Source organism: Amblyomma maculatum, chromosome 1 (assembly GCF_055883805.1).
Source record: "Amblyomma maculatum isolate TAMU_Amacu chromosome 1, ASM5588380v1, whole genome shotgun sequence".
NCBI classification, from domain to species: Eukaryota; Metazoa; Arthropoda; class Arachnida; order Ixodida; family Ixodidae; genus Amblyomma; species Amblyomma maculatum.
The window spans coordinates 23,729,929-23,753,461 of record NC_139344.1 but is presented as its reverse complement, the minus strand read 5'-3'; the positions used below and the strand labels follow the sequence as shown (position 1 = coordinate 23,753,461).

The window sequence follows — 23,533 nt, the reverse complement described above, 5'->3', positions numbered from 1 at the left end:
GGACGGTGCATTCTCCAGGTATCGATAGAAGGGCTGATCAAGTGAAACTCATGTGTCACCGATTTTAGCAGCAGAGTGCGATCGAAGTGTTTAGCTCTCATTTTGCACGTCCTAGACAGTAAACACTTCCTTCCCATTCTACACCCCTTGCTCTCGGTGAAAACAATGACAATTTTAATAATGACGAAGCTATGCAGGGATGGCACCGCGAACTAGTAGCTGTTTGGTGGCTACTTTACTTGTGCTTTACCGACGCATTCTGACGTGCCTGGCAAAAACTTTGCTATGAAAATGTTTACGATTTTCACGCCATCGATGCCGCACTGTGGCTATGCAGCGATCTCGTCGACGGAGAACTCTCAGGACAGATTCGCCCTGCGTGCTATACGCAGCAAGCCCTTTCGGGTATCCTCCCGAGGGCATGTAGCCAATCGAAAGCTGGGCAGCACCGCATGGTGCGCGTCTTTTTCTCATCAAAGAGGTGGAAAAGAGGTATAATTCCATTGCGTTGCCGCTGCCAGCAGCCCTATCAGAATGCCGCTTTTGGTGAAGATATTGCGGATCGGCCAGTCAGTCACAATGTCGATGGTCGTGTGTTCGCGCCATTTTCAGGGAGATGAACTCTACTTCTCTGGCAGAATCTGTCAATTTTATTAAGCTTGTTGCATCATTACAACCCCGAATAACGGATGTATACATTAGAAACCTTCCTCACTGGTTAGTTCCCAATTTCCGCACTCAATACAAACCTCAGTCATTAAAACATAATTTACCATCCCTTCTCAACAAATACCCCAAACAGGCGTTTTCATCTAAGAAAAAACTAAAAATATTCTTTTGTAATCTGTGCTAAAATAGTACGCGTCACTTTCATCTTCTCGAACTTTCTGTTCCTGTTTATGTGGCTTGTCTAGGCAAGACGATGTAGTTGTTAGTTTTGGTTTGTGATGTTCTTCTGCATTACAACAGTTTCTATTTCATGTGCATCTGCGTTCGGCACTAACTAGGCTTGTACATATTTTTGCGGTTTTTAGAGTGGATTGCTTTTATTATTGTTTATGTAAACTGAAAACTGCGTCGACTCTTGTCTTCTACTTTGGCTCCTGGGCCGTCGTCAAGTTGCTGAGTGCAACTTTTAGTCCAGGGGCCATTCAGAGTTGCTTTGTAACTGCTCTGAAAAATAAATTTATTGAATTTAATTGACCTGAATTTTCCCAGGTAGGGATTCGATGTGACCATAAATTTGTTTTCTTGTAATTAACCGTGACTGGTTCTTTAATAGCTGCCTCGATTCAACCGTAACGCTCGCAGAATTTCACCTGTCGTAACCGAAAAGCAGCGATTAAAGTGTGGCCATTTTTTTCTTTCTGCGCTTTATAGCTGCGCACTCGTGCTTGTGTATTCTAAGCACTTGTGTTGCATGGTCTGCAAAATGAAACGTCGCAGTGAAAAGACCGGAGCGGCAGTAAATGAGCATCTTTAGAAGGTACGTATAGGAGCTAGCGGGCAAGACAAAAATGTGGAGACGTTTGAGCTCCGCCTTTAAAGTACCCCTGAAAAGCTGGAAGCCAAGGTGAAGAGAAGCGAACGACGATTTGATGTTCTGTCACTCGTCACTGCACCCAAAAAAAAAAAAAAAAAAAATCTAGACGACTTCATTAACGCCCCGGCTATCCACGATTTAAAATAATGCTTCTCCTCTCCTGTCTTTACACCCCTTACATGCTGCGCTTCCATAAAGATCGGCGGTGCAGCACGCGTACCTGCAGGTGATTTTTCTCTTTATTACATCGGGATAACAACAGAATGTGACCTTAGTGATACTGCTACATGGTGAGAAGCACACGTTGTATGAAGGGCGCAAATGTATACTCACACTGAGTTTAGGACGAACGACATGGCACCAGACGAAATGCGCAATCGCCTTCTCACTTGCTGACCCTCGACCTACCCCCTTGTGTGTGTCTCAGTGCCTTCAGAGCATTTTGGCTTTCACTATTCTCCTTTCAGCGCTTATAGCACTTACCTAGCTTACTTTTTGTTCAGTGCGCTGTAAATATACCCGAAGTAAACTTGACTTCGCTTCACACCGATCGGGTGACAATGACAATGGATGGCCGCGTTCTGCAGAAAATCCGGCGCCGGCGTTGTAGGCGTTGTCGTCGTTGTGATTCGAAAACTCCCGCCCGTGCCTCTGACGGGTCATAGCTGACAGACAACATGGCCGGGCTTTGATTGGTCGGTAGATTGTGTGACGTCATGAGGCCACTTGACAAGGGCCCCGCTGGGATGGCGCAGTCGTTAGGGCGCTCGACAACTGTGCCCAAGGACGCGGGATCGAATTCCGCGGCCTCGGCGGCCGCTATTCGATGGCGGCGAAAAACTAGGCGCCCGTGTGCTATGCGATGTCAGTGCACGTTAAGAAACCCCAGGAGGCCGAAATTTCCGGAGTTCTCCCCTACGGCATCTCTCATAGCTTGAGTCGCATTGGGAAAGCCAAACCACTTGACAAGGATGAGTTAGTAGGGGATCAACTCGTTAGCTCCTTTCAGATGGGGGAAGGGAGAGGGGGGGGGGGTGAAATGAGAGTCGAATCCACTGGGATCATTGGGTCCCGACTCAGAGACGCTACTCTACAGGCCAAGCAGGCACGCTCGTATACGGCTTTATAAAAGCGAGGCTTTATGTCCTAGTTGGGCGCCCTTTCAAATAATCTGGGAGCTTTCGAGTGCAATGAATACACGTGAAATAACAAAGGCAGTAATTGAAGGATTAGTGATTAGGCGAGTAGCAAATGGCATGTAGGTACGTGAACGAGATCCACAAAGGGTCCTCAGGCGGGAGCCATAAACGTTGTCGCGTTATAACCTTAAAGGCGCAGCTTAACCGACACTTAAATGAATGTAAAGTTGACTTGTAACGATAGAATACCAGTTTCTAAGAACAAAAATATCGCTCTTACTGAAAACAAAGCTCCTACAAAGCAGAAAAGATCGTGAACAGAAATGTAGGTATCTCTGCCACGACCCATTCTCGCAAGTACAAGTAGCATGACCGGAGTGGAACCTCGGAGGTTGATAAATGTGCATTACTCGCACATGCCTGAATTGAGAAGTAAGCCTTGTTCAGAAACTGCTTGCGCACTTTTATTACGCAAAGAAGACGGCAAAAGACAGCCTGTATTCTCTGAATGTTGGAAGGAAAATAAAACATGCATTTGGCAGCTTTTCGTTTTGGTAGCTTTCGGTTTCGGTGCTTGCCCGTGTGGTTTCGGGTTTTTGTGTGCCTCAGTTTACAAGCGCGGAGAAGCAGGAGTTCGTTCTCTTTCAGCAAAATTCATGTCGCGGCAGGCTGGGACGAAGACAGAATGGCAGTGGCCATTACTGACGAACAGGGTAACCTGCTGGTTAGCGGGGTGGTTTCCACAACTCATACGAACACGGATGAAGAGGCCGCTATCGCCCTCGGCATAGCAGGAAACTCGGCTAAAACCGCTGTCAGCGATCTCAAAACAGCAATTAACAATTACATCGCGGGGCGAGTTTCCCCATAGGTAGAGATAATATTACGTAACATCCAAAGCTGTAGGCAAATTCGCGTAGTGTGGGAACCTGCTCACGCTTCCCTTCCTGGGAACGAGACGGCCCAAGAACTAGCTCGAGGCCTTACTTTCCGGGCTAGTCACTCCGGGCCAGCAGAGCATTTCACGAACAGAGACAGGCTACTCAAGTATAGAGATATTTCACAGCGCTACAGGCCTGCCAGACTGAAATACCCACCCGCAGGCTAAACATCAGGCATCAGTTTGGAGACGACTCCAAACTGATTAATTTCCAAATCCCAAATATGTAGCTTCTATTATGAAGAACGATACTCCTACAAATGCAAAACATGTAATGATAGGGCCGATCATATTGTCACGTAGTGGTGACGAGGTTGGCGACTCAAATGAAGGGGTCGATGATTGCACTAAAGATACTCTTTATTTGGGCTGACTTGCGCCCGCAAAATAACTAAGCAACTCGGCGGCGGCGATAGAAACAAACGTGCTCGTCGATCGTCGAACAAAGAATGCTCGTCACACTCAGCAACGCTCAATTTAAAGGCTGCACAGAAGAATCTAGATAACGTCGCAAACAGCTACCCGCACGGGCTGGAACATTGTGGAAAGACAAGCGAGTGGCCGGAACCTTCGAGACAGATCTCGGTGCGTCTTGCGCTACAACAAAACTGATAAAGGTGTGACTCGCGACATCGAGCAGTAACAAACAAAGATTACGGAACTGATACGCGGTCCAGAATCAGAGTGATAAGCCTGTATGCCGGCGGCTGTTAAAAAACAACAAATACCGTTTTGAAGGTTTCGCGGCATTACTCCCCCCTTAAAAAAACATCGCCTCGATGTTCAAAACAAAGGAACTTAAACATAAACACTGCAAAGTTTAAACACCACAGATTCTTTAACGCGCGTAATATGGCTTCAGTCGTACAACATGTACAATTTCTGGGCGTGCGCGTCGCCGTTGTGATGCTGATGTTCCGTCGGGAATGACTTCATAGTCCAATGGTCCGACGCGGCGAAGGATTTTGTATGGCCCAAAGTATCGACGCAACAACTTTTCACTTAATCCGCGACGGCGAATTAGTGTCCAAACCCACACTTGGTCTCCTGGATTGTACTCTGCGTGGCGTCGTCGTAAATTGTATCGTCGGCTGTCGGTGCGCTGTTGGTCTTTAATACGCAGCCGTGCGAGTCGTCGGGCTTCCTCTGCACGCTGCAGGTAGGCGGCGACGTCAAGGTTGTCTTCGCTGGTTACGTGCGGCAGCATTGCGTCGAGCGTCGTCGTGGGCTCCCTGCCGTACACAAGCTTAAACGGGGTCGCTCTGGTCGTTTCCTGGACTGCCGTGTTATACGCGAAGATCACGTACGGCAAGATGGCGTCCCAGGTCTTGTGTTCAGCGTCGACGTACATAGCGATCATGTCCGCGATCGTTTTGTTCAGGCGCTCCGTAAGGCCATTGGTCTGGGGATGGTACGCAGTTGTTCGTCGATGGCTTGTTTGACTGTATTCCAGGATGGCTTGCGTCAACTCTGCCGTAAACGCCGTTCCCCTGTCCGTGATGAGCACTTCTGGGGCGCCGTGTCGCAAGAGAATTTGTTCGACAAAAAATTTGGCGACTTCTGCCGCGGTACCATTTGGTAGTGCTCTTGCTTCGGCGTAACGGGTAAGGTAGTCAGTGGCCACGATGATCCACTTGTTACCCATAGACGAAGATGGAAAGGGGCCGAGGAGATCCATCCCAATTTGTTGAAAGGGCACGATTGGGGGCGGAATCGGGTTTAGTAGTCCTGCTGGTCTGTTCGGCGGCGTCTTGCGTCTTTGGCACTCACGACACGTCTTCACGTAGTGGGCAACTTCGGCAGGCAGTCGCGGCCAGTAATACTTCTCCTGGATTCGACGCAATGTGCGCGCAAATCCGAGGTGGCCTGCTGTGGGCTCATCGTGCAACGCCTGCAGAATTTCTTGCCGAAGGGTTTTAGGCACTACGAGAAGCTGCGCGGTCTTGTTAGGTGCGAAGTTCTTCTTCACGAGGAGGCCATTGTTTAACGTGAAGGATGATAAATGTCGCCTGAACACACCAGGAGGGGAAGCGGTCTTTCCTTCCAAGTAATCGGCTAGCGCTTTCAGCTCAGGGTCTGATCGCTGTTGTTCTGCGAAACTGCTGGCGCTTACCGGTCCCAAAAAGGCGTCGTCGTCATCGTCCTTCGGGGGAGCATCGACCGGAGCGCGGGATAAGCAGTCTGCGTCGGAATGCTTCCGGCCCGACTTATAGACTACAGTCATGTCAAATTCTTGAAGTCGTAGGCTCCATCTGGCAAGGCGGCCGGAAGGATCTTTCAAATTAGCCAGCCAGCAGAGCGCGTGATGGTCGCTTACCACCTTGAATGGTCGGCCGTATAGGTATGGACGAAACTTAGAAGTAGCCCAGATGATCGCAAGGCACTCCTTCTCGGTCGTCGAGTAATTGACTTCGGCTTTTGTGAGAGACCTGCTAGCGTAGGCGATTACTTTTTCCTGTCCGGCAGTCTTCTGGACGAGAATGGCTCCTAGGCCTAGACTGCTCGCGTCGGTGTGAATTTCGGTCTCGGCGTTTTCATCAAAGTGGCCAAGTACAGGAGGGCATTGCAGGCGGCGCTTAAGTTCGTCGAAGGCTTCTCCTTGCGGCGCTTCCCATTTAAAAGGTACGTCAGCCTTTGTAAGCTGCGTCAACGGTTCGGCGATCCGCGAAAAGTTTCTGACAAATCGTCGATAATAAGCGCACAGCCCAAGGAATCGGCGCACAGCTTTCTTGTCGGCGGGCGGTGGGAATTGTGCGATTGCAGCTGTTTTCTCCGGGTCTGGGCGAATACCGTCCTTGCTAACGATGTGACCTAGGAAACGGAGTTCTTCGTAGGCGAAGTGACACTTCTCTGCTTTTAGCGTTAGCCCCGATGACTTGATGGCTTCCAGCACTGTCTGTAGTCGTTTTAGGTGGTCTTCAAAGTTTGACGAGAAGACAACAACGTCGTCCAAATATACCAAACAAATTTGCCACTTCAAGCCTGCCAGGACTGTGTCCATTACTCGTTGAAACGTGGCTGGTGCGGAGCAGAGGCCAAATGGCATCACCTTGAACTCATAAAGGCCGTCCGGTGTGATGAATGCGGTCTTTTCGCGATCTCTTTCGTCGACCTCAATTTGCCAATATCCGCTCTTCAGGTCCATCGATGAGAAGTACCTTGCTTTGCAGAGCCGGTCGAGAGTGTCGTCGATGCGGGGAAGCGGGTAGACATCCTTCTTCGTTACGCTATTCAAGCGGCGGTAATCAACGCAGAAGCGAAGTGTGCTGTCTTTCTTCTTGACCAAAACGACTGGTGCCGCCCAGGGGCTGCTCGAGGGCTGGATTACGTCATCACGTAGCATTTCCTCAACTTGATCGCGAATGGCCTGGCGTTCTCGCGGCGATACACGATAAGGGCTTTGGCGCAGAGGTCGGGCGTGTTCGTCCGTTATAATGCGGTGCTTGGCCAGTGGTGTTTGTTGTACCTTCGATGATGACGAGAAGCACTCCCAGTAGCTTCGAAGAAGACTAAGAATCTGGTCTTTCCTGCTGTGGGTCAATGCCGGGTTGATGTCAAATTTGGGCTGACGGAATTGGTCTGGTGAGTCTTCCAGCGTTTGGTCGTGGAGGGCGAATACATCTTTGAGGTCGGCTAATTCGTCGAGAAAAGCGATCGTCGTGCCCTTGTTGAGATGCCGGTATTCTTCGGTGAAGTTTGTTACCAGCACCTGAGTTTGACCTCTCCGGAATTTCGCGATGCCTCTTGCGATACCGACACCTCGTTCTAAGAGCAATTGGATATTTCCTTCGACGATGCCTTCAGCGGTTTCGATGTTTGCGCTACCTACGCAGACTGCGATGCTTGATCGGGGCGGGACGGTCAATTCTTCATCGAGGATGTTTAGAGCGATGTGTTGCATCGACGTCGTCGTAGCAGGAATGGCTTTGTCTGCAGAGAGCTTGATGAGCTTGGATCGCAGGTCGATGATAGCCCTATGTTCATTTAGGAAGTCCATGCCTAAAATCACGTCGCGGGAGCACTGCTGCAAGACCACAAAGCTGGTGGGGTAAGTACGCCCATTTACGGTTATTCTTGCAGTGCATCGTCCCGATGGAGTAATCAGGTTGCCACCTGCGGTGCGAATGAGCGGGCCATCCCAAGCGGTGGTAACTTTTCTGAGCTGAGAGGCTAACGGTCCGCTGATGACTGAATAGTCAGCTCCGGTGTCTACTAGGGCAGTGACTCTGCGACCGTCGATATCAACTTCAAGGTCACTTGTTCGCGTCCTCGCATTGCACGTGGGCCTTAGTGTCCGATCTCGGCTCCGTCGTTTCTTCAGGTCATGGCCGGGGCATACCGTAGTTACTGCGCTGGGCGGCGTGGTCTGCTTGCAGTATGGTCGTGATGTCGTCGATGACGTCGTGTAGAGCGGCGGTGAAATGGCTGCGTCGTCGTTAGTGGTCGTCGGCGGCGGAGGATGTTCGTCTTTTCGTCGTTGAGCAACCTCACCTCCAAAGGTTGCTCTGTTTAGTTTCCCCTGCGCGGGCTTGGGGACCTTCCGCGCATGCTCTCATCATAGGCACGGCCTGGCGACGCAAAGCGGGCCCTGTACGGCGATGGAGACCTGAATCGACGGATTGGTGGCGCAATCTCACCGCTACGCAGATAGTTGTCAATTTCTTGTGGTCGTTCACCTGGGCGTGGTCGTGGAGCGTCGACTGCAAATCCGCGGAGGCCGATTCGTCGGTACGGGCAGTGGCGCAGAATGTGGCCGGCCTCACCGCAGTGGAAGCATAATGGCCGGTTGTTTGCAGTCCTCCAGGCGTCGCACTTCCTGGGGTTTGGGGGTCGTTGGTAGGCTTGGCGGGCGGGGGCCAAGGGGCGGTTTTCAGGAACAGGACGGTTGCGGCGAGGGCTCGGAAAGTCATCACGTCGGGGCGGAGGGCGACGTAATGCACCAGCGTAGTTCATCGCTGTTGCCTCGTGTGCTGGAACAGTCGCAGCCGTCGCTTGAGGAACGCCCAGCGCCTGCTGGACTTCTTCACGGACGACGTCCGCGAGCGTCGCCACCTGCGGTTGTTGCGATGATGGCATCAGTCGGCGGAGCTCCTCTCGCACGATCTCCCGGACGAGGTCCCGAAGGTTCTCTCCGCTTGTAGATGCGCTGGGGTAGTGGATTGAGCAGTCCGGCTGAAGTGGTCGCTCGTAGTGGCGCGTTCGGGTGGCCAACATCTTCTCAATAGTAGACGCCTCCGTTTCAAATTCCGCCACAGTTCTTGGCGGATTTCGCACAAGACCCGCAAAGAGCGACTCTTTAACGCCTCGCAATAGAAGTTTGACTTGCTCACCTTCGGTCATATTAGGGTCGGCGCGGCGAAAGAGGCGCTTCATCTCCTCAACATACGCCAAGACAGGCTCGTTAGGGAGTTGAAGTCTTGACTGAAGGAGGGCCTGGGCTCTTTCCTTTCGGACGGCGCTTGAAAAGGCAGTCAGAAACGCTTCCTTGAAAATCTCCCAATCCTTCATAGCTGCCTCATGATTTTCGAACCAAACTCGGGCATGTCCTTGAAGAACAAAGTAGACTTGCCTGAGTTTCGCGGCGTCATTCCAACCATTGAATTCTGCAACTCGGTCGAAAAGGTCCATCCAGTCTTCTGCATCTTCGTCCGGTCGTCCATGGAAGCAGGGGGGCTCACGGGGTTGAACGAAAACAACCGGTGCTGTAGGCTGGGCCATTGTCAGCGTCGATGTCTTCCGAAATCGAATGGGGTCAGGTAGCAGACCGTGCTCTGGCTGTAAGCCTTGAAGTCGGCGGCTGGCTCGGTGACCTGTAGGCTGGTCTTCCAGGGCGACAGGAACACGGCTTGGGTCTTCGCTTGAAGGATAAAAGGCAGCACCTCCACCAGATGTCACGTAGTGGTGACGAGGTTGGCGACTCAAATGAAGGGGTCGATGATTGCACTAAAGATACTCTTTATTTGGGCTGACTTGCGCCCGCAAAATAACTAAGCAACTCGGCGGCGGCGATAGAAACAAACGTGCTCGTCGATCGTCGAACAAAGAATGCTCGTCACACTCAGCAACGCTCAATTTAAAGGCTGCACAGAAGAATCTAGATAACGTCGCAAACAGCTACCCGCACGGGCTGGAACATTGTGGAAAGACAAGCGAGTGGCCGGAACCTTCGAGACAGATCTCGGTGCGTCTTGCGCTACAACAAAACTGATAAAGGTGTGACTCGCGACATCGAGCAGTAACAAACAAAGATTACGGAACTGATACGCGGTCCAGAATCAGAGTGATAAGCCTGTATGCCGGCGGCTGTTAAAAAACAACAAATACCGTTTTGAAGGTTTCGCGGCAATATTATCTGGAACTGCGCTCTAGCTCCACAAGCGAGTCAATTCATTGAAGACTATGAACACTGGGAGACACTACTGTTCAGCGCCGACCCGGAGACTCAACTAATCCGACTGGCTGAAACTGCCGCCGAAGCTCAAGGGCTAAAGGCCGTTGCTTAGGCGGGAGGTGAGCTGTGCGCGACTACCTTGTATCCGTCGGACAATTAAATTTTTCCGTTCATCCGGCCGCCTCGACCAGCGCTTTCCTATTGAAAAATTTGGTATCAATGCAGGGTACAGGATAAATTTATACAGGGTAGGGTATATCGCTTTACTGTGCGGAATGAACGTGCAGAGACCGGGCAGAGCTGAAGATACAGGCAAGCCCCGTACAACGCTCCACTTTTGTTGCTGGGAGAGAAAAGGAAAGACGAAAAAAAAAAAAAAGAAAAAATAAACAGAGTTGTAGGTTTTAAAATACCCCGGGTACTTTTTAAGTTTCGACAACAGTGTCGCTCCGGATTTTAACCTCAACCTTTCGGAGGCTTTCCACTAGGCCACGTCAAGTGCTGAAGCGTCTCGCATTACTATTACTTGTGTCACGTAACCATTGTTTTTAACAGATAAACTTCTTGGGCGTTGAAATTGCTATCGCCGCTAAGCGATTGCCCTAGTGCATGCATGCTGAATATTTTAGCTGCCTGTTAGGCGGTGTTACCGATGTCCCGCATCTTTAATAAGCATCCCAGTTGGCAGAGATATCTCATAATGTAATACACTTTCTTAGTTCTCACTGTTATATCGTCGTCTCAGCGCGCACGTAGTTCTTGCCACTCACAGAGTTATCTGGCGCGTCAGTTTGGCGTAACGCGTACATTAGCTTCCCACGAGCTCTGAGGAGAAGCAATTGCTCACAACTTTGGAGTGAGCTACTCGAGGTGTAAACATCCACCGCGTCAACCTCAATTAAGGAGCATATACAAGCGTGTAAAGCGGTGCTGCGCAAAGTTCTGTCGGTACTGACCATCCCAACTCTCGAGTTCAACAAGCATTCATCGTCTAACACGACAGGAAAGCTTAGAAATGATGACTTCTCTTTATTTGCTTGATATTGTATCCGTGGCTACTAAATTCGTCAAAAAGAAACGTTCGAAGTATAGCCTGGGAGCCAAATTGAAATTTTCACTGCCAGACAGGGTCGTAAAGCAGCCACATTGGTGCAAAGTAGCCACCAGCAGCAAAAATGCACCGTTAAAAAAACGCCCCATGCGTAGCACTCTTTACTCCTCAGCTATGATGGGGGCTCTGCGATGTCAGAGGGCACTCTCGTAGCTTCGCTTGCTGCCAGTCATGTCGGCGCTCGGACATTCTTGATATCCTGCTACTCGAGCCACCTCAGCCATAAAAAAAAAAAGAAATAAACAACAACGCAGCCTCTATGGGGCCGAGGTCGTTTAAGTGCAGGCCGGAGTTCATCACGACAACTTTGTTGTCGCTGTGGGAACGGTATACCTATGGCTGGTGCAAACGAAGCGATGCCTCCGGCCAGCGCAGCTTTTATTTCAGCTACTGTTAGAGCGCACCGCTCACCGCGTGCTAGCAATCACAAAAACCGCGTTTCCGTCATAATTGGAGTATTTTTCCCCTATACTATCATATGGGAACACTGAGTTTGAATCACAGCGGTTGAAAAAAAAAAAAATCGCTTCCTCAACTTCGAATGTAAATATCTGGGCCATAAATGCGTTTGCTGCAGGACAAGCGGAAACAAAACAGCGCTCGTTGTGTCGTCTTCTAATCTTGTGCTCCCGTCCACGTTCCGCGCTGTTACCTCAAGAAACAAAACCACGAAACTCCGTTTACTGTCATATTTTGGATTTTGCTCGCATAAAAACTGTGATAGGGCTGTCGTCGTGAGTATCTGAAAAAAAAAAAATCTTCTAAGTTGGCCTCGATTCTGCGCTTACCGCGAGCAGCAATTTTTACTTTAACGCGAGCGAATCGCGCAAGAGATTATAGGTACAAAATACTAAACCCCGCTAGAGGATGCACGCATTAAATGAATGCGTCAAAAACTTACGCCCAAGCCTCATGAAGACAGAAGCTTACTTTGTTAGCCGCAAGCCGTCGGCAAACTGTAGCTGGTGCAGGTGAAGTACTGAGTCACATTTTGATGGCAATTGAGGTTACAGGCGGTGATGAGACGACTGCCCCACGCGACGTCCGAACACGCGTCTGGTGGCGTCTGAGCCCGCGGAACTTTGCTACGCAAAAAAACACACCAAAAAACGCGATCCGCCCGTTGCTGGCGTCTCCTGTAGGAGCACTGCGATCTTGAAATAGCAGGAAGCAGACGTGCCGTCCGGAAAGAGATACGGAGCACGTGAAGTGCTTCTTGTCTTTCTCACTCCATCTTGCCCTTCACCCTTCCGCTTCGCGCGCAGCCGCTCGGATGAGCTCCTTCCTTCCTTTGACCCACAACCTGGGCTTCCTCAGTCAGCAGCTTCCGCGAGGCCGGTATTTTTAAGCAATCTGCGTATCTTCTCCTACGCTTTCCCTTTTTAATCATATATACTGAGGTTACTGTTCTTAGGCAAGGACCACGCTTGGTATAGTCGAGTATAAAGCGCGCAGATTTCTTCACTGATTCTAAGATAGGATATAGAGCGCCTGCTACTGTTTGTTTCTATTATTTCGAAAAGAAACCAAACACTGAGAGAGAAAGAGAGAGAGAGAGAGCAGATATGCTTGGTAATATAATATGCGGCGCTCTTCCAGCGAAATCAGAGATGCTTCATAATGGAGAACTGGTCTTGGCGGAGGCCTAAACACTTTTTTTTTTCTTTTTTTGCGCCGCAAAAAGTGCATTACTTGTGGCGTACGATTAGTTCCTATTGCATTCCTTGAGATAAAACTCTCAAGTTACGGCAATCCAAATGTGTTCGTCGCGGCTGCCAAAGCGACTAGAGGGCCTCAGCAGTAAGTGTAGCGCCTACTAATGGGAACATCGATCACAGTTGCAAGTAACAAAAATAATCCCAGAGTTGCGTTCGCATGGGCGGCAGTCGTTCAAGCCCAGCGCGTGGGCGAATGCAGCATTTCCGTTTTTTTTTTTTTTTTTTTTTCAGCTAAAGGCCCGGACAATGGTGTTTGAAACCAATGTTAATCTTTCAGGAGCCACTTTAATTTAGCGATTCGAAAGCAAACATTTTCCAGCCTAAGGGGTAGATACGGGTGTCCAGGAAGCCAATTTATTACCTTCTGCAGACGAAAACAAAACCGGACAGATATTTGTTTACGGGCATCTACAAAATATTTATGCAAATTTATGCAAAATTGTGCCAGAGTGGTCAGAAATTGTAGCATTGAAACATCAGTATTTATGAAACAAACAGATGTATATTTTCAGAAATCGATTCCGGAATCTTTCGTATATACGAAGAATTCCTGAACCGCTTTCTGCTTTGAAGTTACACATGGCCTTTGAAATTCAGAAAAAGAAAAAAAAAAGTATAATATTTACTTTCTTCTTTCTTAGTATTAATTTTCTAATTATTTCTGGCTGAAAAAAAGTAGTTAAGTCAGCCGTTTTGCGAAATATCACAGCGTACTCCAGCTAGTATGAGGTATGCACTGTATCTGCGGTGCCGTATTTCATCCCCTTATGCTCAATTCCCATGAAACAAAGAAAAAACTGCTCGGTGTATTACGATGTCAAAGTTGTGACTTCGCTTCCTACACAACCGTGTACATAACGCCAAGTCTACTTAGGTACAGTTATATCTACATAACTGCGCTCATGGCGATTATAGGGCTATTTGTTTAGCCTACACCAGCTACGCCACTGTACGAAATCTCCTATACCTGCAATAGATTTTTGCTGCACGGGTGTAGCTGGTGTAGTTTAAACAAATGGCCCTTATTTTACGAGAGCGTGCGCATACAGGTATACGTATCATGCTTTAGACGCCACTTCTGAGGCCGGATGCCTGCCCGTCGTTGGAGGCTTTATGAAAGCCGTGTGCAAGTTCCCATTTTGATGCCCATGAGCCTATATTGTTAAGGCGAAAACCTTACTTGGCTATGTTTGCGGAAACGTGTCCGCAAAGCGTAGAAGCAAAATGTAAAGTGTGCTATGACGTCACATAAAGATGAGATTAGGAGTCATGAACGTGTATGTAATGACAAATGACATATAAATGTCGTGTCATGCCTAGTCATGTAATGTGTTTTTATTGTTTAATCGTGAGTCATAGTCACTTGTCATGAGTCAGTCAGATCGGAGATCCAATGTGCATGACGACGGAGTCCACGACTTGTGTAGGTTGAAGTCATGACCATTATAAGTGTCTAGTCATGACTCTCAAAAGTGCCGAGTTATGATACTCTAGGAGTTAGTAAAGAGCAGCCAACGGACATGATGCTTTCGCATTTCTCCAATGCAGGTCTCCGCAGTGCTCTCAAAGTTTATTTTGACAATCGCTCTAACCAGATCGACGACCGTATCAAGAAAAGAAGTCCCCGCAGCGGACTCCGGAGTCCGTACTGACCTCGTGCGGGTGCGATGTAGCCAAGGTGATTTCAATTTGACTGACGCCTCGGATGACGCTATTGCTGCTGCACTGGAGAAAACAGGGACCGAAAATCATCCATAAACATTTGAGTACCATGCGGATCTTTGAAAGTCAACCGCAGCGTGCGGCCCTTACGATGAAGTTTATCTGCAGCATCGTTTCTTTAAATGTTATTGTACCCGCCTGGGTGGCGCAGTGGTTATGGCGCTCGACTACTATGCCCAAGGATGCGGGATCGAATCCCGGCATCGGCGCCGCTTTTCGATGGAGGCGATAAGCAAAGCGCCCGTGTGCTGTGCGATGTCAGTGTACGTTAAAGAGCACCCGTGGGTCGAAATTTTCGGAGCCCTCCACTCCGGCGTCTCTCATAGCCTGAGTCGCTTTGGGACGTTAAAGGGAAGCTGAAGTACTTTTCGAAAAAATTGAGTTTTCGGCAGCATTTAGTTGTTTTTGGTCCACTGAACAAGGATATCGCATTAAAAAAGGGCTTAAATAAACGCAAACAGCTGTTTTTAAAAGAAAACGCGCGCCAGCGCCTCAGGGCGCCGAGCGAACGCCACTGTCGCCTGTGAGTGGTCGGGACCGTCGTGACGTCATCTACGGGTGTCCCGCGGGTCTCCGGCCTGCACCGACGGCGTTGCTGCGTAGTGCGTTGCTAGCGCGTTGCTTCAGTTGGCTGGAAGGCCTAGTCTTGAAAATTATGGATAGTGCGGGCAGTAGTGAACAGTTTGGACTCTCGCCATATATGTTCGAGCCATCAGCGGCTGCAGAAAACGGCGGAACCAACGACGCCGCGGTGTGCGCCGATGGAGAAAGTGACGCTGCGACATTTTCACGGGTTGGAAATCTCCTCTGGTACCTATGTTTTGCGTAGGTGCTTGTTTTTACATATCTTTGCGAGATAGATGTGCAAGTGGTAATAAAGTAAATCACGTCGAAACGCTGTTGCTTACTGGCTGTTGCATAACAGCCGAAACACCAGACACCTGTAATATCGAATTCAAAACGCCGGCATGCCTACACGAGTCACGCGAGGTAAAGCATTTGTTTTTCATCTATTTAGAGCACGGTGCCTACTTACATCCGAAGGCCTTTTATTACTACGAAAGAGCGCCAAACCTGTTTAGTGAGTTCACTGCTGGACTGCAGTGTAAAGAGATGACAAAGGAAGCTATTCGTGTGTGCTATTAAGTGCACCCCTGTATTTTTTTTTTCTTCTGTCGTCCTACGAGATGTAGTAGAGTGGAGAGCTAGGTGAATTTTGGCGCGGCTTTCTTTTGGCGAAGGCCGCTCTTGGAGGTGGCGAGGCGTTATTGTTGTGCGGGAACACTGACGGAACTACTCCGGGCTTCAGTCGCGCTGATTTAATTGGAATTCGCATCGTTCCCAAGCTCCGATAATAGTCACTGTCACGGAAATAGTTCGAGCACAACACAGTTGATTTCGTAGGTACGAATTTTTCCTCTTCAAGGCAGAGACCCACCGCGCTGAAAGTTTCTTGTCCTTTGGAAACGTGTGAAACACCACATCGTCCCGGCCGCCAGTGTTCGCGCAGCCGGATGATGCGCAGAACGACGGCATGATGGCCACTTGTCGCTACACCCACTCCACACAGAACGCTCGAACTAGCAAAAACAAACGGCACTAGCAAAGGATTACGTTGAATCGTCGTTCGCCACGCCAAAGCGCGAGACGCAGCGGAGCAAGCAATGCGGGACGGGCAGGACGGCCGGCCAGCTCCCCGTGAATGGCGTCACTTCCGCCAGCTCTCCAATTTTGCCATCCCCCAACCCGGCGCTTCCGGAGGCGACGGGGGCGTGTCCGCGGCGGGTTTTTAAAAGGCGATTGCGGCTGTTCTAACGGACAGAATCGAGAAAAAATTTACACATATGATTTTCGAGGTCTTTTCTTCCCAACCACAGCATTTCATGCAATTTGAAAACAGCTTCAGCTTCCCTTTAAATCCCACAAACCAAACCAAACCAAACCAAATGCCATAATGAATGAGAAGCTATTGAAAATGAACACTGAAATTATGGCCGTGCAGTCTTTTCGGCAGTGCGTAGTGATAGCTGGCAGCATTTACCAAGGACCAAGGGGAAAGCTCCGAAAGCTCTCCAGGAGGCACATCACATTCGCGTAATTACTCTTGCCTGTATGAAATCTGAAAACAATGCACATTCTTCAAGCAGCTCGCATAGAAGAAAGCGAAGCGAATAAACCTTGCATCTACGCGCTGTGACGAATCTATCACCTTGGCGCTTTCTTTCGGGGCTCGTGGGTGGAGGCATAAAGATGATCCCATCTGCAGTGTGAACCAAGGTACTTAAATTTGTTCATTCAACGTTTGCTACTGCTGGTCGAGGGCTGAATTACGGAAGAATCGATCAGTATTAGTAGCCGCTTTAGGCGGTTGGCAGCATTTACCATGAAGTTGGCTTGCCAGCTCAGTCTGAAGCACCTTTTCAGCATCCGGTACAGCTCGTACACGTCGTAGGCGTATGGACTCAAGGAACTACGGTGAAGCCGAAAAGGCTCGTCACGGACTTGTTTTCGCTTCCCAGTGTCCTCATGCGTTTATCTTCGCTTCCCAGTGTCCTTATTATTTATCGGGGACTGTTCGAATCTGTGAGATTGCCTTTCGGTTTGTGCAGTTCACCTGCTGCTTATCGACGTGTAATGGATATTGTGCTGGGAGACGCTAAATTTAACTACGCTATGGCCTACATGGATGACGTAGTAGTGTTCTCAGAAAGCTTAAAATAGCATCTCCTTCATCTAAGCAATGTCCTTCAACGAATGCAGAATGCGGGCATCACCATTAACCCCGGCAAGGTTCAGTTGGTGACAAGCACAATCAACTTTCTTGGTTTCCTTGTGGAACAGGGCACAGTTCGCTCGGATGAAGAGAAGCTTCAGGCCATTCTGCAGCTCCCACCACCAACCAACATAAAGAGTCTCCACCGTTTCTTGGGCATGGTGAGATTCTACCGCCACTACATCCCGAACTGCGCTGACCTAACACGACCCCTCCATCAGCTCCTCCGGAAGGGTGGCCGCAGGTCATGGACAGAAGCAGAACTGGGATCATTCCGTTCACTGTCTGCAGCCATCGCGGATACTGCACGCCTGCGACTTCCAGATCTTAACCGGCCATTCACAGTACAAACGGTTGCAACTGAGTACGGAATTGGTGCGATATTGCTTCAAGAACATCAAGGAAAGCTTTGCACTTTGGCGTTTGCTAGTCATACACTGACGGGACCGGAAAGGAACTATACTGTGACAGAGAAAGAGTGTCTCGCGATTGTGTTTGCACTAAAGAAATTTGACATGTATTTGGATGGCGCCGAATTCACTATTTAAACCGACCACCAGGCCCTATCGTGGCTTTCAAGGGTCGTCTAGCCCGCTGGTCACTCGCTCTCCAAAAGTATAATTACAGGGTACAATACAGAAGAGGCACTTTCAACAAAGTGGCCGATGCCCTGTTCCGAGCTCCACTTCCTGGTGAGGGCGAGCGAGCACCCGCGGTCCATGCTGCGACCGCTCCTGCAGACACCAGGGGCACACTGGTGTACCGTCAACAGCTGCTCGACGCTCAGCTCTAAGACGACCAGTGCAACCAGATACGTCAAAGACCGAACAGCGCACACCCTGCAGGGAGCCGGGCGCCTAACGGAAGATACGACAGCTACGTGGAAGCAGGAGATGGCTTGTCTCTGCGGTATATTCCTGCTGCGGACACCGAGAGCGGTGAGTCCGCATTTTGTGTGGTTGTTCCTAAGGGCCTCCGCAAGCATTTTCTAGAATACTTTCACGATACACGCCTCGCAGGCCACAGCGATGGCAAGAAAACATATGACAAATTGTGTCGCGTCGCAACATGGCCCCGCATGAGAAGGGATGTCCTGACATACGTCCGCACTTGAGACCGCGAAGCCGAGGGGAGGGAAACTACCGGGCCTCACGCAACCTGTAAAGAGCCGATGCCCATGGGAAATCGTAGCCTGCGGCATAATGGGTCCCTATCCCAGATCAGTGAAAGGGAATCGCTACTTGTTAGTAATCACTGATCATTTCTCGAAATGGGTAGAATTGTATCCCCTGAGTAGGCTAGATTCTAAGATAATTTGGGATAAGCTACTAGAAACATTCACCCGCTTTGGTTTCCCAGCTCAGCTTATCACTGATAATGCCACATATTTCACCGGTAGGATATTCAGTGACACCTCCAAAGTTCTTGGCGTGCAGCACAAAAAGACTTTGCCCTACCACCTTCAAACAAAAATTAGAGAGCGAGTGAATGGAAATCTCAAGACTATGATGGTGGCATTCACGGAGCGGCACAAGGACTGGGACGCTCGTATCCAAGAGATAGCCTTCGCCACAAGAACCACGGTAAACCGGTCAACCGGTTTTACGCCAGCGGCCATTCTCCTTGGTCGTGAGCTCAGGTTTTCTATTGAGCATGCCCTGAATGGCTCTGATTTACCGGGTCCTATATTCGCGCATGATCTTTCCAGCCACTTGGCTGAGACTCTGAAGGAGGCAAGGGAAAACTTCGACCTTGCCCGCCTGGAACACTGCAACCAGTAAAACAAGGGAAGGCGACTTTTGGAGTTCACAGTCGGCGACAAAGTCCTTCGCCGCACGCATCCACTAAGAGATGCATCAAAAGGGTTTGCTGCATCTCTCGCTCCGCGATGGACTGGCCCTTACACGGTAACAAAGCGCGTGTCTGCGTGTCTCGGCTTTCTTACTTTATTCGCCATGTGCAGGGTGGTCGAGAAACCGGACCAGTGAACGTGGCCGATCTTCGAGCTTACCACGGCCGTCCATTATCCACATAAAACCAGATGACCTACCAAGCACTACGGCTACCCACGCTCGGCGGATACCTCCAAGCATGCGCCCCACCAGCAGCCATACCAGTTCCGTCCTTATCCCGCGTTATTTTTGTTTTACGCCTCGGGAAGTGAGATGGGGCGAGTGTGGGGCCCCACAGCCCTTTTTAGTGTTTCAAACCGTGCGCGTTTTTTTTTTTTTTTTCCTGTTTATGTTGGTGTTTGTCCGGATAGCGCGAGTACGCATCAGCGAGCTGCCTCCAGTGGAGCGGGGGCGGCATGTTATCGGCGCGAAACCGCAGGTAGATAAGTGCGTCGGAAGGAAGGCTCGAGGTTTTTTCGCTGTGCGGCCGGACAGCGATGGGCGGCCAGGCAGCGTCCCAGGATGGCGGGATGGATGTACACGGACGACGGAGCGGGGTCCTACCAGACGAAGACGGAAGCGGTGCCTACAAGAATGCCTTAGGAGTATTAGCGTGAGTGCTGCCACGCGAGAAGCAATGCTTTTGTACCGTCGTCAACGCTTTGACCCTATTACTCGCCCTATTCGCGCCGCAGTGTTTTGTGTTGCCGCGGTGAAGCCCTGACCCAGGTTCCGTTTTATTCTTCATAGTCCATTGTCGCGCACTTCGACGGCATGTTTTCAGCGCAGTTTTGTCCAATGCTGTTTCTTTTTTATTTAATACTTTTCTGTTAATCCTGAATAAACCGGTATTTTTAAGAAAGACTTGGTTTTTCACTCGTCGGGCGAGACCATGGCTCGCGAACCCGTATTCTAGAAGGCGGAGCGTTCAAGACTAAGTCGCTTGAACTTGTTACTTGCGTTTATTTTATGTTCTAATCTGCCCTCCTTAAAAAGCAGTCATGAAGTTTTCATTTACTTCAACAAAGCATTCGGTAATTAGGTAGCGTACTTCACTGTCGTATGCTGCTTAAACTTGAGACCTGAGTGTAAATATATCTTTTATTACCTTGGCAGAAAATTTTTGTTGAGTAGATATCTCTACGTTTATATTGGATAGCTACAAATCCCTAAATATCTATATCTCCCTGGCGTTCCTTTATGAATCTTACTGGGGCCCTTACAATCCCTGCCTGTGACGAGCCTTCAAAATTGTCCTCAACAATATATATTTGTGCACATGGTTGCGCCTTATATAAGATGGTGGAAATCTTATCCTACTGCAATGGTATTCAGTATGACCCTGTTGTGTTATCTTCATGGTGCCCTGAACGGCTGAGGGTACCAGTTCTTCTAAGGGCATGCATATGATCTCTTTGGTTCGCGAGGTGCCTGCGGTTTGCAGTTATATTCTCGCCGGTCAGTTCCCAATTACTGCAGCTCTCCGCAGGTTCTTCTGCGTGCACCTACGACCTTCCACTTTATTTGGGGCGTCCTTATCGACAATGTGTTATCGGCGGCTGGCCGTATGTTGCGTTTTCTCCATCTGTATTTGCGTTGTTCTAGCACCAACAAAAAAGCCCTCGTTAGGCTGGAACTAGGATATGCTTTTTTGTTTTTAATTTTGACCCCTCGGTCTCAAGCTCTATGTAATCGCTTTGAGTTCCTACAGAATAAAGCAGTCCGTTATGTTCTCTCCGACTACAACCGAACATTTAGCGTATCTGACATAAACCGAATATTATATATTTTTTTTATATGATAAATTTATGTCCCAAATATAATATAATTTTTTCACAAACTGTATTATCCCAAGGCTCACCAATATGAATTGAAGGCTTTTTAATTGCGGTGTTTTTAGTTTATTCGTTTTTTTTTTTTCAACACGGCTGTATCGTCTGCAGTGAACTGCATTCGCTCTGTCTGAATAAAAATTCCTTCGGGAATGCGGCGTGAACAAAAGCAGAAAGTTTCAAAGGTCGTCGCAATTATATTCAACTTGACCAATCTAATAAATAGCATTAAAATACGTTTAGCCTCCAGAGGAGGGCTGTGCTATATTAGAAGCTGAATATAAAGCTTGAAGCAAGTAATTTAAAGAAAACGAAACTGAAAGAAAAAAGTGTCGTGCAGGAAAAAGATCTTCCGCATTATCCCTCATCGCTTGATCGTGAGAAAAATAAAGAACCAGCCGCTTCGTTCAGAAATTATGGCCGAACAGCTTTCGTATCTGCTCCGTCTTCATGGAGGCCGAAGAGGGAGGGGAACGGATGCCATCCCGAAGTCGACCAAGTCATCCTAGAAACTGTTTAGTCGTCCTACGTCTTTCTTTATCGTTAAACCTGCATTCGAGTCGGTGGAGTGCCTTCAGAGATTTGCAGTGAACATATTTCTCGCATTATATATTGTCTTACCTTTGCTGGCCACTTGTGCTACCGATACACTTAAACAATGTTTCTTCATTGAAGACAGCAATATGCTGCATTTCAAAGCTGGTCGTATCCTGCCTGTGGCTTGATGCCGACCGGCTGGCAACGCGAAATGTTCTCATTTTATTTGCTTGCTTATTTTTATTTTGTTTTTGGCCGTCAGAAGTTTAACCGCTGTATGCTGCATCAGCCTTTTTTTTTTTTTTTTCCTTCCTCTTTCTGTTTCTGCCCACCTGTACGTCCCATCTGTCTTTTCCTCTCCCTCCGTGGCCTCCAATGAAAATAATGGTGTAATGTGCGAGGTCATGAGAAAAATGAGGTCGTGCCGGTCTCTGTGCATGCTCGCTTTAGCGCCTCACAAAATCCATTAAACCAGAGAGCACAGCATTCACTCGCACCAAGCGTCTCTCTATAGCAATTCAGCTGTGCTGAATCTTTTTCCTTTGCCTCGTTCATCTCCTTTTTAGGTCTCCTTACTTTTCACCCCATTAATTAGCCTGGCGTTTTGTAATCCTCTCTCCGCCAGCTGCGTCCGCTAGGTGCGTGCGTAAAGCATGGTTTCACCTTCAGCACAATAGAGAGTTTCAGAACAGGGCAACCCTGTTGGCTAGGCGCAGTACAGGGAGGCTGATGTGCGCATACACAGGACGCAGACGCCTGCTGGGCCTTTGGGACAGTGGCCCCGCTACTCCTGGCCTTCAACGCTGGATAGGGCTGAAAAACACCGCGGCGCCCACTGAAGCGGAAGCCATTCGCCTTATTGAAAATTCTTAGTTGTTGCTTGAATGTGTCTCGCGTTCGCGGGATTTGAATGGTAAGGTTGGTGTTGACGACTTCAATAGAATTTCAGAAACTATGTTATTTAGCGCCACACGTGGTTTTTATTGTTTATTTTTTTCCTGCTTTATGTAAACGAAGTGCAAACGTAATTATATTTGCGATATCTATAGTGCACCATTTGTGTATACTCAGTCGAAGTGGCGCTGAGAGCACCTAAAACAATTTAGATGTCGATAGCCCCCTACATTGATTCGAAGCTCTCGAGGGAGCACACCGCTTAGGAGCCAAGCTCAGGGGTCCCTTAATTGTCCCGGATGCACGATTAGAAGACCACTAAGCTTGGTACCCATATTCTAAAACTCTAATTACCCCGCGCGCCGTCTTTCCTCCCGTCACACTGCGTGAGCGAGGGGTTCCGCTCTGCCATGTGAAAAAACAATACACCGGGAAAGAATTTTGCTTCGGAATTCCTGATGGTCCACACATATTTTCTGAAATTGAACTGAGTTGCTTGCTTACGGCTGTCAAGCGTTTTCTGCTGTCACAATAATTTTATGGCACGTGCCGTCGGTCTCGCTCCAAAGTCCCAGAAACTGAGCTGATGCGGCAAATGCAGAAGCCGCAGAGAGAGCAAAAAAAAAAAATCTTTTTAAGATATTGATTACAGTTGCTCTGTTAGTAAAGAAGATGTATCCTCATTTCATACTTTTGTCGCTCTTGAAGCAAAGCAGCTGGAACGAGCATCCTGTGCCTTTGATCAAAATAGATTTGCATGGTGAGATCGATTCTTTCCGTTAATCGACCACAGCTGTCTGAGCCTAATTTATCTTCTCTATGTTAAACATCGACAGTAATGTAACGAGGCATACCATTTTCATTCAAACAAAGCACGTCGTTGTTCTTGGTAACCTATTTACCAATTTCAGCGCATAAATAATAAAATCCATGAAAATCCAAATCGCGCACGGCTCTGTACCAAAGCTTTTCATTGATAGCCGTATAGGCAGCATGGCTAGTACAGATTTAGTTGCTTGTAGGAAAGGAAGATGCTTGCAG

At 48.8% G+C, this 23,533-nt stretch overlaps 2 protein-coding genes across 3 annotated transcripts in view; one reads left to right on the top strand and one right to left on the bottom strand.

The window, feature by feature from the left end:
• LOC146201946 (alpha-(1,3)-fucosyltransferase C-like) overlaps nucleotides 1-23,533 on the bottom strand; it is a 33,261-nt gene that overhangs the window by 9,162 nt on the left and 566 nt on the right. The window contains exon 1 of one of the 2 annotated variants that reach the window (XM_084587867.1): nucleotides 12,055-12,274. The exons of the other annotated variant lie outside the window; for it this stretch is intronic. The gene's annotated coding sequence lies outside the window, so the exon portion shown is untranslated. Of the gene's footprint in view, nucleotides 1-12,054; nucleotides 12,275-23,533 lie in introns of those variants that run through there. 2 annotated transcript variants of the gene reach the window in all.
• LOC146201945 (scoloptoxin SSD20-like) overlaps nucleotides 19,718-23,533 on the top strand; it is a 45,289-nt gene continuing 41,473 nt past the window's right edge. Inside the window, exon 1 of the transcript XR_014703602.1 lies at nucleotides 19,718-19,842. The gene's annotated coding sequence lies outside the window, so the exon portion shown is untranslated. The remainder of the gene's footprint in view (nucleotides 19,843-23,533) is intronic.